At 39.9% G+C, this 14,650-nt stretch overlaps 1 non-coding gene across 1 annotated transcript; it reads left to right on the top strand.

Moving 5' to 3' along the window:
- The first annotated feature begins 11,354 nt into the window (after positions 1-11,354).
- trnat-cgu (transfer RNA threonine (anticodon CGU)) lies at positions 11,355-11,426 on the top strand. Its single transcript has one exon. It is a non-coding gene; the product is annotated as a tRNA-Thr (tRNA).
- The last annotated feature ends 3,224 nt before the right edge of the window (positions 11,427-14,650 follow it).

Below are 14,650 nucleotides of genomic sequence, written 5' to 3'. Positions count from 1 at the left end.
ACTGACCCGTTACAAGCGAGGGTAAGTTCAACTGTTTGAAAGGGCAAATTTGCCGATTGGGAGGAGAAAACACAGAGGGGGGGAAGGGAATAAAAAATCAGATAAGGCTCATTATACACACCACAAAGCGACGTGTATGTGGACACATGAACTTTACACTCATTCCTAAACTATGAGCATTAATCTGCTGTTTTTTCAGCCCCTCTTCTTATTGTTTCAGGCTTTTCACCACCTGGCTGCAGGGATTTCCTTTAAGGCTAAAGAGCACAGGTGTTGTTTTACAAGTTCTTCCACACCAAACCATTTCTTTATGGATTTATCATTTATGCACTGGGTGTTTAGCATTGTCATGTTGTAACAGGAAAGTCTTCCCCCAACCTTTGACAAAAATATTCTCAGACTTACCGTAGTTGGAGGTTGAAGCGTCTAAAAATCAATAAAAGATGCTTAAAAGTACGTGTGCAGACGTGTGCAGATACTTTTGGCCATTGTAAGTTCATCTTTCAGCAGTATCTCATTCCTTTCTTGATATGTCAAACACTTCTAATTCTTTCTGTCAAGTTATTTAATCACATAAAAGGGACTGAACACGAGGAATTATAACAGCGTGTGAACGTTGGCACAACACGGGGGCCTCTTCACTGTGTTCTGACCTTCCTCGTTATCATGTCCCTTTTTTTACAAGGTGCCAGGCGGACATGACACCGAGGCGGGGAGCGTTATCTGGGAGACGACGGACAGCAGGGCCGGAGGAGGTGTGGCCTGTCGACACCCGAGGGTCAGTGCAGCAGCCTGGGAGACGTAGCTCGGGGTGACGGCGACAGGAAGTCTCATTGGATAAGCTTAAGAGGCCGGAGTGTGTTCCCTCATGGAGGGACTCGGCAGGAGCACATATAAATCCTTTCTTCACTGGAAACTATCGAATAAAAAATACAGGTCACATTTTACTCTACATACATTGTAGAAACCTTGCAAACCAGAAGATTAACAAATAAACAACAAAAAATTTAAGTTTTGATTGAAGCAGCGTCAAAATTTGACAGAAAAGATGACTTGCGACTTGACTTGAGGCATGATGACTCGAATGACTTGCGTGTGTTCATAAGTTTGAATGTTAGCTGTTAAATATAAAATGATAAAATTCAATGTTGTCAAGTTTCTGTCTAACTATCAGGTATGTACGCAGCGCAGACTGGGAGTCATGATTGGACGACTCAAAAAGCTCCCCGGTATGTGATTGTTATGATTGGACGACTGGCTGTCAGTCAAACTCCTCGCTATGGCAACATCAAAGCACCCAAAGAGAATCCTCATCAGTCGACTCGTTACTACTCAGTACGGTCTCAGAGCAGACCATCATCATGGCTGCGTCTGTGCCAAGATAATACAGATACAATTCATTGTCATACTTTTAGAACAGGTTATATATATTGGCCAATAATATCATAATTAGACGAGCTGCTAACACCTTGTCTTTTCTCTTTATAAAGACCGGATACTACAGGTAAGAGTGCTGGATCTTGGGTGGAAAAAAAAGTGACTTGACTTGCCCAAGATAAAATGACTTGAGACTTGCTTGAGACTTGGACCGAATGACTTGAGACTTACTTGGGACTTAAGCAAAGATGACTTGGTCACAACACTGACCATTAATAAGACAAAGGGCACCAGAAACCAAAAGTAGACACACAGGTAACAGACATGATATTGAAGAAATAAACCATCCTGACGTTTCTTCCAGCCTCTAGAAACACAAGAGGCCGACTTTTAGACATTAAGATGAAACCACCGTTCCATTCTGTAGTCGTTTCAGGATCTTGAACATAAAATTCATTCATCAAAGATGCTCTTAACTCATCATATAAAGGATGATACTAAAGAAAATGTGATTCATTCTCAACTTCTCCTAAGTCACATAATTGACACAACCTGTGTCCCTCCTGGATGTTTTTAAATCTGCTGACTATAAGAGCCCGAGGAAGGATCCCCGTTCTCAGCTGAGCAACACCACTGACTCCTTTTGCTGAGCAGATGGTTCAGTTCCATAACTGTGCTTAATTTGGATTTTAACAAGATATCATTTAACCATTTGTCTTTAAATTTAGCAAATAACTTTTGTCTAACTGTGTTCATGCTGCATGATAAACTATTCCCATGTATATCTATTGTAAGCCAGCTCTCTCCAAAACAGCATGAAGCTCTGCAGCCCATGGAGAACATTTTGCTCCAAAGAAAAACCTTCCTATTGATCCTATTTTCTGACATAAAGTAAGCGATTTCACACTCTTATCATTTCACATTTTTTCCGTGTAGATCCAGGAATCCAACAAGTAAAGGAGCGAATTTAAGAAAGTCTGAAAAAAAACGGTGCAGCTCTGTTTTGTAAAGCATCTGAAGATTTACTGTCTCTGAATCCCCGTATCCCCGAGGCATAGTTCACCATGGGGGAAACACGTGCGTCATAGAGCTGCGATTAAGTGTATCGTGTATCATCAGAGATCTGAATTGCCATGGCTTCTTGATCATTTTAGAAACTGATTTAGACTGAAAATGTCAAATTAAGGAGGAAACAAGCTGAGTTACCTCAAGATAACAAAATAGTGTACTTGTAATTTGAAGGTAAAAGGATTTAAAACTTCAGAAGCAGGCATTTTTCATCTCTGTTATATTAAACTCCAGTGTGTGTAGTCGTGGTAGTGGAGTGACTCACACACTGTAACAGCGCTGCTTAGTGAAATTGGCACAGAAGAATACTTGTTCATTAATTCAGGTTATTTTTGGCATCGTTTGATTTGTTCTCAACAAGAGAAACACAGAATATTCCAGCTTTAATGAACAATTCCCAGACTGAAACAGTGATGACCAGAGACGAGACGGCCTCTGTGTCTGTATGTGAAGGAAGCAGAGCACTGTCCTGTCTCTCCCAATGGGTGGCGCTGCACCCTCGCCGTGAACCCCTCCCTCGGGGGGTGACGGAGTGTCCCTGAGCTCCTGGTTAATGGGTGCGGCCATTTCCACCACCAGCGGACTTGTTGTGAGACTAAAACACCCCATCACTAGCTGCAGGATGAGCTGCGGCGTTGTTGAGCTTCTGTGTCAGTCTGAAGAGGTTAATCTGCAGCCGGCTGACGTGAGGCGGCCTGCCCTCTCCCCTCTCCTCCCATAAGCCTGTGCACACACCCCACCTCCTCTACCCCACCCCCAGCCTCGCCCTCTCACCCTCCATACAGAAGAAGCAAAGCATGAAAACTTTTTTTTGCAGGATTTAAGGAAAAAAATTAAAAACACGCGGCCATTTCTCCTCACATATTTTGTTGGGAATGTGCACGGGTGGAGTTACAAAACACGGTGACAAAACCCAATTTTTTGAAGAGGCAAGCTCTTTTCTTTCTGTGCTATCTGTCAGAGTTGGCCAGACTCCAGTAACTTGTCCCATTGATCTAAAGCTAAAACGGCGTGTGCGCCCACACAGCCAGGCCTGCGAGGGAGCGGGGCGGGTGTAAAAACATTTTTTCACCCTCGTGGGGTTTTTTTTGTTTGGGCTCAATCCCCAGCTCTTTCAGGGGGCATAAAGAAAGCGCTGTGCTCAGCAGGGTCATGTGGGCGAGGCCCGGGGGGCAGACTATAGGTGGCGATTAGGGCCTCTAATGTGCAATGAATCCTCTTCGAATCACATGATATGAACTAATGTCGCCATTTAATGATAAAACAACAGCGACTGGGAGGGAAGAGCCAGTGTGTGTGTGTGTGTGTGTGTGTGTGTGTGTGTGTAGATGCAGTGTACAGCTGCACAGAGGGCAGGAATGGATGACAACTGCATTTCTCAGGTTGTGTGCCTCAACATGGGGTGCAGGACCGGCTGAAGGACGGGAAAGAGTTTAGCTGGGACAGCTGGGATGTGGGTGAAAGTGCAACACAAATGCTTTTCCTTCCTCTCATCATTTTTAATACTTTTCTTCTGACTTATTTCTTACATGCTACAAAATGCACCAAACTCGTCTTTGTATCCTGGTTGTTGCAGAGGTAATGGCTGCTTGTAAAGCAATATTTACCCTCCTTCAGACACTTATAGACACAGAACAGTGTAACCTTGGCTCTGGCTGGTAGTGAGGCAGAGTGTGGGGCTTGGATTAGGTTAAATTTAGGATGGCCTGACCCTATTTGGGGAGCCACAGTGAAGCCCTGGGTGCATCAGTCCCTTCAGCGCAGAGTCACCAAACTCACCTCTTTCCACTGGCTGACACATCAGCCCCTCGATCACACACTGTTCCCCTTTGAGGCCAGGATCACATTCCCATCCACCATATCTACAACAGCAGCTACTCCCCTCTTCTACAGACTTTCCTCTAAAGTAATATTCTATATTAATCACATTATCAGCTCTTATGCGTTCAATGAAATGTAGTTTGGCCTCTGCAGAACTTTCAACATGAAAACATCTAATGATGGTAAGTTAATTTAAATCTTGAAGAAAGAAAGTAACAAGCTCCTGCTCCTTAGGATGCAAAATGCATTTAAAGGTGTTCAAGCTGAGAGGCAAACTTTAATAAGTCCTCATCCACATTAAAAGTAAGATGCCAATTTCCTGCACACACTGGTCACTTGTACCTACTTTAAAGGCTCTTAAATGAGCTAGTTAATAACACTGTGTTGTCGAGCTTTGCCAGGTAAGGAATCATTTTACAAAACAGCATTATGACCATTTAAAGAAACACAACCTGTGAGGAGTCCAGCAATCAGAGGATGCCAGATTGCCTTTCAGGTGCAACATATTTTTACCTATAACTTAGTGTGAGCTTTATTGAAGCCATTATCATGATAAATTAACATTTTAAATGTACACAATTTGATGGAAACATATATTATTGTTAAAATAAATAAGAAATGTGTTAACACAGCATAGTTTACCTCTAAAGAGAGCCCTTAAAAGTACTAGAGAAGACAAAGCATCATCAAAACATTCCTTTACCCCAGAATTAAACGCCCAAACTGGGATGATTTTACAGCATCGACAGCCTGTGAAAAGCTGGAGACTGAACTCTCTGTTAATCTGCTCCAGCTCTGTGCTGAAACAGCTCTGCACCTGACAGGTCACACAAGGTCAAAGTACGGAGACGCTGCTATCACAATCAGCTTTTTACATTCATTTAAACATTTATTCAGTCTTTATCTGAGCTCTGGAGAGACACACGGTGATGCAATGTTATATCTTTCTTTATGTCTACTTTGAGGCATTTAGGGAGAGTCTCAATGATTGTATCCTTGTGATATCAGCCAGGTGCATTGTGGGCACTGTGTCCATACCCTCGCCTGACCTGTAGGTGTCCCCGCAGAGCTGACCTCTCCTCACATGATTCTCTCATTATGCTCTTTCTCCCCGTGCAGCCCCTCCCTCTTTATATGGACAGACAGTCAAAACAAGCCGCCCCACATGACTGCACACTGTACATATGCTGCAACATTACATCATTTATATTGTTAACAACACAAGGTTTGTGTAAAGGCTCTTTATCAGTGAGCAAAATGTAAAAACTTTCTTGGATAATGGCGGCAGAAATGTCATTTTCATGTCAGTATTTTGAATTTGGAGGCTTTTTTTTGTCAAGTCATGGTCGAACAAAAACCTTCAGAGGGTTTTCCTGTTTGATTCCACTTTGTAATCACAACATATTCAGGATGTTTAATGATTGATTGATCGTTTTTTTTGTATGTTTTGAAAAGACAATCAAAGCTGACAATCAAGCAGGGCTGTTTAGTAGAAAAACAGCTTTACGGTGAGTTTTCTGTGATGAATCTTGGGACATTTGGATCCATAAAACTAAGATTTAAACTTAATTCAGGTCTTTGTTTTTTCTATCATGGTAAAATTACAGAATATGTTTCTGCATTTCTTCCTCAAAACATGAGGCGCTTCATTACATTTCTTTTTCACTGGGATGGCACGCTAAAGCACACTTCAGTATGTTTTATACCACGGGAGGGGCGGCCTCGAGGGTACAGCATCATGTTTTCTCTACTACAAGGGCACTTCATCATATTGTTTGCACTATAAAGGGTAACTTATTACTTTTTTTTCACTAAAAGGGCATCCTTGTGGTGCATTCATTATGTTTTCTCCACTGACGGGCACCTTAGACGTCACTTTACCAGGTTTTCTCCACTTACAGGGTACCCTAAAGGTGACTTCATCATGTTTATTCCACCGGAAGGGCATCCTAGAGGGCACATGTTTATATTTTCATCCGTAGAAGGGCTCTCTTGAGGTCGCTTTATCAGGTTTTCTCCACTGGAAGAGCACCCTTTAGAGCCATTTGTTGCATTTTGTCCACTGGAAGGTCACCCTAGTGCACACAAATCATGCTGTCTCCACTTAATGCACTCTAGAGAGCGTCTCATCAATTTTTCTTTCTTAATCATGATATTGCAATAACAGGGTATACAAGAGGATGCACTACACTCATTAAAATCAGTGTAAATGCATATTTTGAAATTAAACTCTAAACTGGATGACATTTTAATCTGTTGGTGGCTAAGGAGGTCGGGGCCTAATTTACACTCATGACCTCAGTGTGAAATCTTATGATGCTGGATTCAGACGAAAGGACTTTCCCAACTTTTCTCTAAAAAGTAAAGCGTCCTTTTCTTTTTAAAACTTTGTTTTTCAATATTTTTCCTTTAACACGGTTCCTTTTGGTTATTTTAAAAATCCAATTTACAGTAATTTTTCTAATCTTTCTCTATTTTAAATCTATTTTGTAAAACGCTTTTAAGTTGCGCAATCAGATCTTTAAAAAATGGAGTCAGAAGTTTAAAGGTCTACTACCAACCTAGAAAAACAAACCAACCTCTTTCCATGAGCCAGCGGTCAGGCCTCCTCGAAACAAATTCATCACACTCCTGAAATACATAAAGAGGGCCTGAGGTATTTGTGCTGTGGGCTGAGTGTGAATTTGTTAGGTGATTAAAGGCTAAATATAGCCTCCTGTCTGCTTTGAGCTGTAGACTGGTGACTCAATTCTCTCTGTCACTGTTGTAGTCACTTTTCCACCACAGGACCAAGTGTGGCTTCACAGCGACCACAGGCTGCAAAAGGGATATAAACAACCACAGAAACCACTATCATCACTTTTAAGGTTTTGTTATGATTTTATTGTTTCACACGGGGTAAATGTAAACAAGTGGCATCAAAGATAAAACAGTATTGTAGCTTTGATTCATGAAATCTGTAAGCCTTTTAGAATAACGTCTCTCCTGGAAACAGTGTCTTTAACGTTACAGGTTAGTGAGACAAAATTAACTTATGAGACAACACTGGAAATCTAATCAATGGAAAATGTCCCTGAAAAGCACTGAGCTCTATGTGTCCCTGCAGTGGAAACATGGCTACTGACTGAGTGACATGGCTGAGGCCTCCAGTCAGTCGTGCCAACAGACCAACTATCTCCCATCACTCTTCAGCCACTGGACCCAAGAGCCCTGCACTCATGTCCCGTACTCTGCTGTTAGACTCGATGCCAAATATCATGTGCAAAGTCATCCTTATGCTGTTTTTTTCTCACTACAGAATCATAAGGTTAAGAGAGACAAATTTACAAACATAATCGCCTGCATAGATCTTGGTGGTGTTTAGCCAAATATCCATTAAAGTACAATAAAATAAATATATATTTGTTCTGGGATTTTGTAAAGTTTGAAGCCTCTTTAGCAGAGTATTCATTTTTAATTTCAGAAATCGGTCATCTCAGCCACTCTCTGGAAGCAACTGTTAGCGCCTAGCCCTATGAGTAACTCAGTGGTAAATGAGGTCTAAGGTAAGCTAGCTCAAGTTTTAGTACATTTTCCAGGGACCTCGGAGCAAAGAACAGAAATTAGACTCATGGTTTATAATAATGTGCTTCTCTACTGGAATTGTAGTAGGCAACTGTGTGCTAACTTTAGCCATAACAGCCTTGAAAGCTAGCAAGATGAACGTTAGCCCTTTAGCTTATCTGTTAGCTCTTTCGGCTCTGGTGGGAATAAATATGTCAATGGGTGTTTAAGGAATATTAGTTTTTTAAGGGATTGATCATTGATCATTTAAAGCTAATATAAGCTTGAAATAATCTACATTATATGTGTATTCTTGCCTTTGTTCTTTAATAACCTGTTAGCATACTGTGCTACCTCATAACCCGCTGTAACTGCCCTATCACTTTTACCATGCTGTGGAGAAGGAGGTAAGTTACAGGTTAGGTAAACCATAGCAGCTTTTTTGAAACATTTGATGCTCATCTTACAAAGAGTTTAGCTTAAATAAAGAAAGCCAGCCTTTTGTGCTCATTTCACAAAAAGCTGGACAGAATTTTCCAGCTCTATGTGTATTTGCAAAGCTAACGTTAGCTCCCTGAGTAGCAAGGTAGGGTAAGCTATAATAGCTCATATTGGACATAGATGTTTCCATAATTGTTTGTATTTGGATAAGTTCATTATATTGATGAGGCTAATCTCAATGTGAAGAGGCAAGGCTGGCAGCACAAGCGCAGCAGCTAACATGCTCCCTTTGTAGACACGATACAAGTCGCTGCAGCAAGGTAGGCTAGCTGTCATGCGCTGCTTAGGTTTGCAGTTTGTCCTGTAGTGTATCAATCACCAAAAAGGAGGTAAGTAAAAATGAACTTTGAATTATCAACTTTGTTTTACAGTAGTCAAAACAAGTTATGATTAACTGCCCTAACTGTTGTAATTATCCAACATTCTCAACACTTTTAGCCATCCTGATGATGAGAGAGTCTAGATTTTTCAACTCCCTTTGGTATTAACAGAGCTAACATTAGCTTCCAAAGCAAGCTAGTGTTAGCTTAGTAATTGTAGCTAACAATAGACAGAAGTGTTGTCATTGTTTTGTTTTTGACAGCTATTTTTTGCCTTCTTTTCTATTAATATTCAATGTAAACAGTCAGCTTATTTAGCTACGGTAATCCCTTCATTGCAGATAGCAAGCGAGACCACAAGCTAGAGCAACTGTAACATAAACTGGTGTGTGTGTGTGTGTGTGTGTGTGTGTGTGTGTCTAATAATGTAAAAAAAAATAGTGTCATCTTCACTAGTAAGTAAGTAATCTGAACTAGATTGTCAAATTTAACCCATTTAAGCAATGAGAGTTGTTTGCTAGGTTAGCATCTAACTTACAGCTAGCTAAATGTCAACTTGATTCTTTGTGCTTAACTTGTATTTTCTATGCTGTCAATGTTTTATACCTATTGAATATTGAATAAATGATTTGTTTCATTTGGTTCAGTTTAAACTGAGTTCCTTTTCAGGCTTTAAAGTAATAGTACAGTATCTACAGTACGAAATACAGTTTGAGACTTATTTTTATTACGGTAGGTAATTCATTGTTTATCAAATTTTTTTTTTGGAGAGCTGCCTTTATTGGTCTTGTGTACTAGCAATGCAAATACACTTTGTGTGTTTTCACAGGGATGCCTGAGTCCATCCACCATTGGCCAGTACCGTAATGGCACCTCGAGCTGCACGAAACGGTATGACATGGTGACTCATTAACCTTTTGCTACTAGCTAGCTACTACTACTACTGCACGAGTAGTGTACAAGATATTTTGTGGACACAAGTCATTAAGTTAATTGAGTCTATTTTACCATGCACAGTATGTGTTGCTAATTTTACCCAATAAGCGACTTAAAAGTAGTCCACTTTCCCCCCCCGCTATGTTTTTCCGCTAAGATAGGCTGAACACATCTCAAGTGCCAATTTCTCCACTACCCAGACACCAGGACATTGAATCATCTTCTCATTGCCTTCTTTGGAAGAAATCAAATAATATTTACAAAATGTAGTTTTCATTTACAATGACCCAAAAACTTTTTAAGTACACATATAACTACCCCATTATTTGACTTTGTACAAGGGTCTCATTTGGCTGTTGCTTTGCGAGGCCCAGTGTGTCCAAAGATCAAAACAAACAGCTGTAAATTCCCCCCTCCTCTACAGTGTATTGCACAGTGTTATAAATTGCCATTCAGTTCTAGCGATTGAGCAGCCTGAGTTTGATACTCAGGTGCAAGACTGTCGCGCCCGTCTTATTTCAATTATTCCTGGATGTAGTTGTGAAGCGGGTCTGGCTGCATGTGTGTCTCTGGATCAGCGTTACATTCTGACATTCACTGTTGGAATGCAGTAGAGTGAGGGAGTGAGCAAGTGAGGTCGGAGGTCAGAGAGTCTACAAAGAGAGTAATGCCAAAGACACTTATGAGCTCTCCTGATGCTGATGTGGGCGACACATAACCCAGAGGGCAAACAGGAAGCAAGAAGGTCCAATTAACAAGGATACCACCAAATCTGGTTTGTAGACAGATAATGTAACTGCCAATAATATATTTTAAAAAAGCAATAGTGATGTTAGACCAGCCAGTTACATACAATAGATATCCTTTATCTTTCAAATAATTGTATCACTTGTAAAATATAGTTTTCATGTTTTTGAATATTTTGCTGAGTCAGAAATAGAGATTTTAACCAAAGTATAAGTAAAGTTGTATCTATTCAAATGATATATTTGATGGTCTCTCCATAATTATCACAGTGGAAATTTAAGTAAAACATTTTTTAAAAAGGTGTAAAATTTGATGAATTGATATTGACGCACTTGAAAAAGGAGTCTCCATTCTTCTTGACACCTCTGTCAGCTGATGAAGACCAGGAGATGAAACATCATAGCAAGTAAGTGGACCTTGAGTTAATCCTTACTTACATACAAACTGCTGTTTCCCCAGGTCAAGATAGACTTCCACTCTCTAGTTCTTTAAGATCACGTCTTCTCATGTACTGTATCTTACACTTTATATTATATCTGGATTATTGTTTAGGCTTTGTTCTTGAACTTCTTAATATTGGTTCTTAATATTATTTTCATGCTGATCCTTGATGTTAAGTTTAAAGACATTCTCTTGGTCGAAGCTGCGTACTCTTTGCCTTGTTTAGTGCTCTTGATGTTTTTTTGACTCCCTGGAGGTTTTCTGTGGTATGTCGTGAATTCTAATCAGATTGTGGATAGGAAGTGATCTTGTAAGTTTGTATGTCCTCAAAGACAGCTTTTAGTCAGTATATTACCCTGTTCTTTACCTCTACAGAGCGTGAAGACGGAGGATGGTTAAAGATTTCAGTTTAGAAGTTTACCACCAATGATGTCAATACAGGAGACACAGTTGATCTTATGCTGTGTTCACAAGACAAGTGTTCTCTACAAGACAGTTTGAATAAAGATTGTGTTGTGTCTGATTTCCAGAATTCCCTTTGACTGGTAAGACAGCTCAGCTGGATCCAAGATGAAAAAGGTCTAAACTCATATAGTGTGTGGCGTGGTGGCCAAGTGGTAAGGCGTTGGTCTCGTAAACCAAAGATCATGGGTTCGATTCCCATCCATGCCTACATTCTTTAATCCTTCAATTCCTTTGCAAACAAACTTTCTTTGTCTTAGTTGGCTCGAGTGAAACCTGCAGATTATTCCACCGTCTGGCTCATGGTTGACGGTGAGTTATATGAGTATCTCCAAGTAAAGCAGGACACTATAAAAGACTGAAGACAAAAAAATATTGAGCACAGTTGAAATAAGAAATGTACACCAAGTAGCCACTGTTGAAGTAGCTCTGATGTTTTAAGCATCAATAGCTCAGCAGACAAAAATACTACTGGGGTCTACTTGGTGTTAAGAGGTACCTATTTCAAATCAGGCCCACGGTAAGGTTAGAACTTGAATGTTTTGAATGCTGAAGACGAGTTCAGGTCAAATAAAGTCATTAGGACTGTGAAAGTCTGCGTCAGTGTTGTGAATGTAGGATCAAAAGTCAAAGCAAACACAACAAATATGGTACAAAAAATTTATTTAGTAACAGTTTTGTAAACATTTGAGGTAAATGAACATTTACATCAACTTGTTCTTACAAAAGAATCATTCATACACAAGGCACTTCTCTTGTTTAAGACAGCATTGAAAACAGGTTGCTGTTCTGAGCATTGTGAGATGGTTCCTACTCCCTGACAAGCCAGAGAATTCATGCTCTGCATGAAACGTAAGAGGAGAGAGTTTGGAGGAGTCACAGGGATGACGGGCTTTGAACACAACATCCTGTCAGGGCTTTGTATTGGGTTAGGGAAGGGCCAGCTACCCAGCTTACATTCTCTCAACAATGGACTCGTCTGATATTAGTCTAACCAGGGTCCCAACCAGTCTGTGAGAACATACCGAGTAAACACACAGAAAAATACCCCAACTGTTTATTTTTTGTCTCTCTTGCTGTTGTTTTTTTTAAATCCTCAGACTCATCATTATCTGAGCTTGAGATGAATAAAGGTTTATTGATTAATACTGCCTTTTTCGTGAAGAGCCACTGCGTTTTTACTTTTAAGACATCTTTTCCTTTGAGGATCATAAAGATTGGCAGTTTGGCATCACACTCGCTCTCTCTCTCACTCAGTCTTTCTCTCTCTTTCTCTCTTTTACTACCAATATTAACATTGTAGAACAGCAATTTTCTTTCCTAAATGTGCAAATCTTTATCAACTACCAAAATGTAAACTTTAGGGATCAAAAACAAATGCAGAAAACAAAGATTTCTTTGTCATTTTCGAACAAGAAACATGGATTAGGAAAGGCTGCTTTTACCCATGCATTGTGTAGATGTATATTCTCCTCTTTGTCTTTTTGCACTAAATGCATTAATGCAACTGAAATAGGATACAGTATGAAACACTCTAACCATATGGTAATAGATGCTCTTACATCATACAGTACCGTTATTTTGTAACCCCCATCAAAAAAAAAAAGAAAGAACAACAGAACGCTCACACCACTTGCTCTTACTCCACTGTATTAGCCTGCATTTAAACTGCTGGGAAAGTATTATTACTACAAAATACTGTGCAGAAAAATACTTGTATTTAATCTTGTTGTTATGCTGTGTGAGTGTAATATGTACAATGCAGATTTGTGCGATTTTTCACAGTGTTACTGTGTACTTGGAACTCTACTCCAGTGGTGAATTTATAGGATAATACAGTGGATTAAGGTCGTAGTTAAGCTAAAAAAAGAAAAGAAAGTGAGTGCCTAGGTTGTGAATGAACCAAACAGCACAGTAACACAACAGAGACAGAGGACCGCAGATGCTGATGAATTCAGTTAAAAGTTTGTGTCTCTAAAGATCTCTAAGAATCAAGATGAACACAACAAAATAGAAGCCGTCAAGGTCGACTGCACCATGAAGTTTTTGATACTTGCAACACCAGTCATTTTTAAATGTAGCTGTTTTTGCAATCACAAACTGACTACTACGAGTATGCAATTTATGAGAAAAATTCAATTCAGTTTAAAAAAATAGCACTTTTCAAAATAAAACCAATGAAGAAGCACATGAAATGTGTAACGTTGAAATTCATCTAACTCCCAAAGTTGTTCTCAATCACTAGGTGTTAAGATTAAAAAGGGGGTCGTGGGTTTGAGGGCAAAAATATCTGCCAACAATCTAACTAAAAAAAAAGAAGTTTCAAGACTAACCAAAGAGCTTTGGTAGGTTGTTCGTCTGAATGAAGAAGCAGAATATTGTTATTCTTTATGTCAGTTAGTGGAGATCATTTCCTTTTCAGACATGTTGACTGAAGGCGACGCTAACAGAGGCAGGCATACGGGACTCTGCTCTTGTTTTCCTTTTTTTATAAGCAGCATGATGGGAACAATATCATTTCTATGTTATTGACAATGTAGTGTTCATCGAAACCCAGGTGCGTTCTGGGCAACTCAGAGATGACTTCCACCAGCAGCTTTGACCCATATCCTCTACAGACTATGTCTGTCTATTCCAAGGCGTCTGGGAATATCAAATCAGTCCATTCCATCTCTAAAATATTTATTGTCTTTGTAGAAAGCATTGCAATGGACCATAGGTAAAACCAAACTAGCCAACTTTGCCATGCAAATTTGTCAGTCAATCGGTGAGTTGTAGGGCTTCAAATGTTGGGATGCACAACTACACGGAACACAATGCAAACTACTTCCTGGATCAAATATGTTTAACACAACAGGAAGTGCTGCAGCGAAAGCCTTCCAGGCTAAAAGAACAAACCGTGGAACAAGCTGTCGACGTGCTTTGCTGATTTGAATTTTGAAACCAGATAAGAGTGATGATCAAGAAATAAAGTGAAATGTTTCACAAGAATGCCGGCTAACTGCTTCCTCCAAACACAGTCATTGTTTTGACAAAGTAGCATGAATATTAAAAAAAAAAAAAATAGTCCTTTTGGTAACCCCAAAGTAACCCCTGGGTTAAACAAAAAGAAGAAAAAGTAGAGCAACACCATGAGATCTTCCTGCAAGCCAAACACGTTGGTGCAATGTGTCCATTTAGATGCAAAAACATGACGTCACATTGTCCTTTGCTCATCCACCGCGCTGAGCAGAGCCAGATCATGAAGAGACTTTGAAGCACCGCATGATCACATTTTGTTTGCATAAATTAAGACCATCCAAAACACAAACCATGCCTCGACTACTCTGCAACTCACCGATTGCACTAAATCAACAACAGCTGCTGATGAAGTAATTTCACATTTCCCTATTGGTCTGCTATTCTGCTTTTCTGTCTTTTGTCGACTTGCCTTC

Source organism: Semicossyphus pulcher, unplaced genomic scaffold, assembly GCF_022749685.1.
Source record: "Semicossyphus pulcher isolate SPU_LCO1_2020_fin unplaced genomic scaffold, fSemPul1.0.p SCAF_15, whole genome shotgun sequence".
Taxonomy (NCBI): domain Eukaryota; kingdom Metazoa; phylum Chordata; class Actinopteri; order Labriformes; family Labridae; genus Semicossyphus; species Semicossyphus pulcher.
The sequence above is the reverse complement of the archived record's forward strand: the minus strand, read 5'-3'. Positions and strand labels throughout refer to the sequence as shown.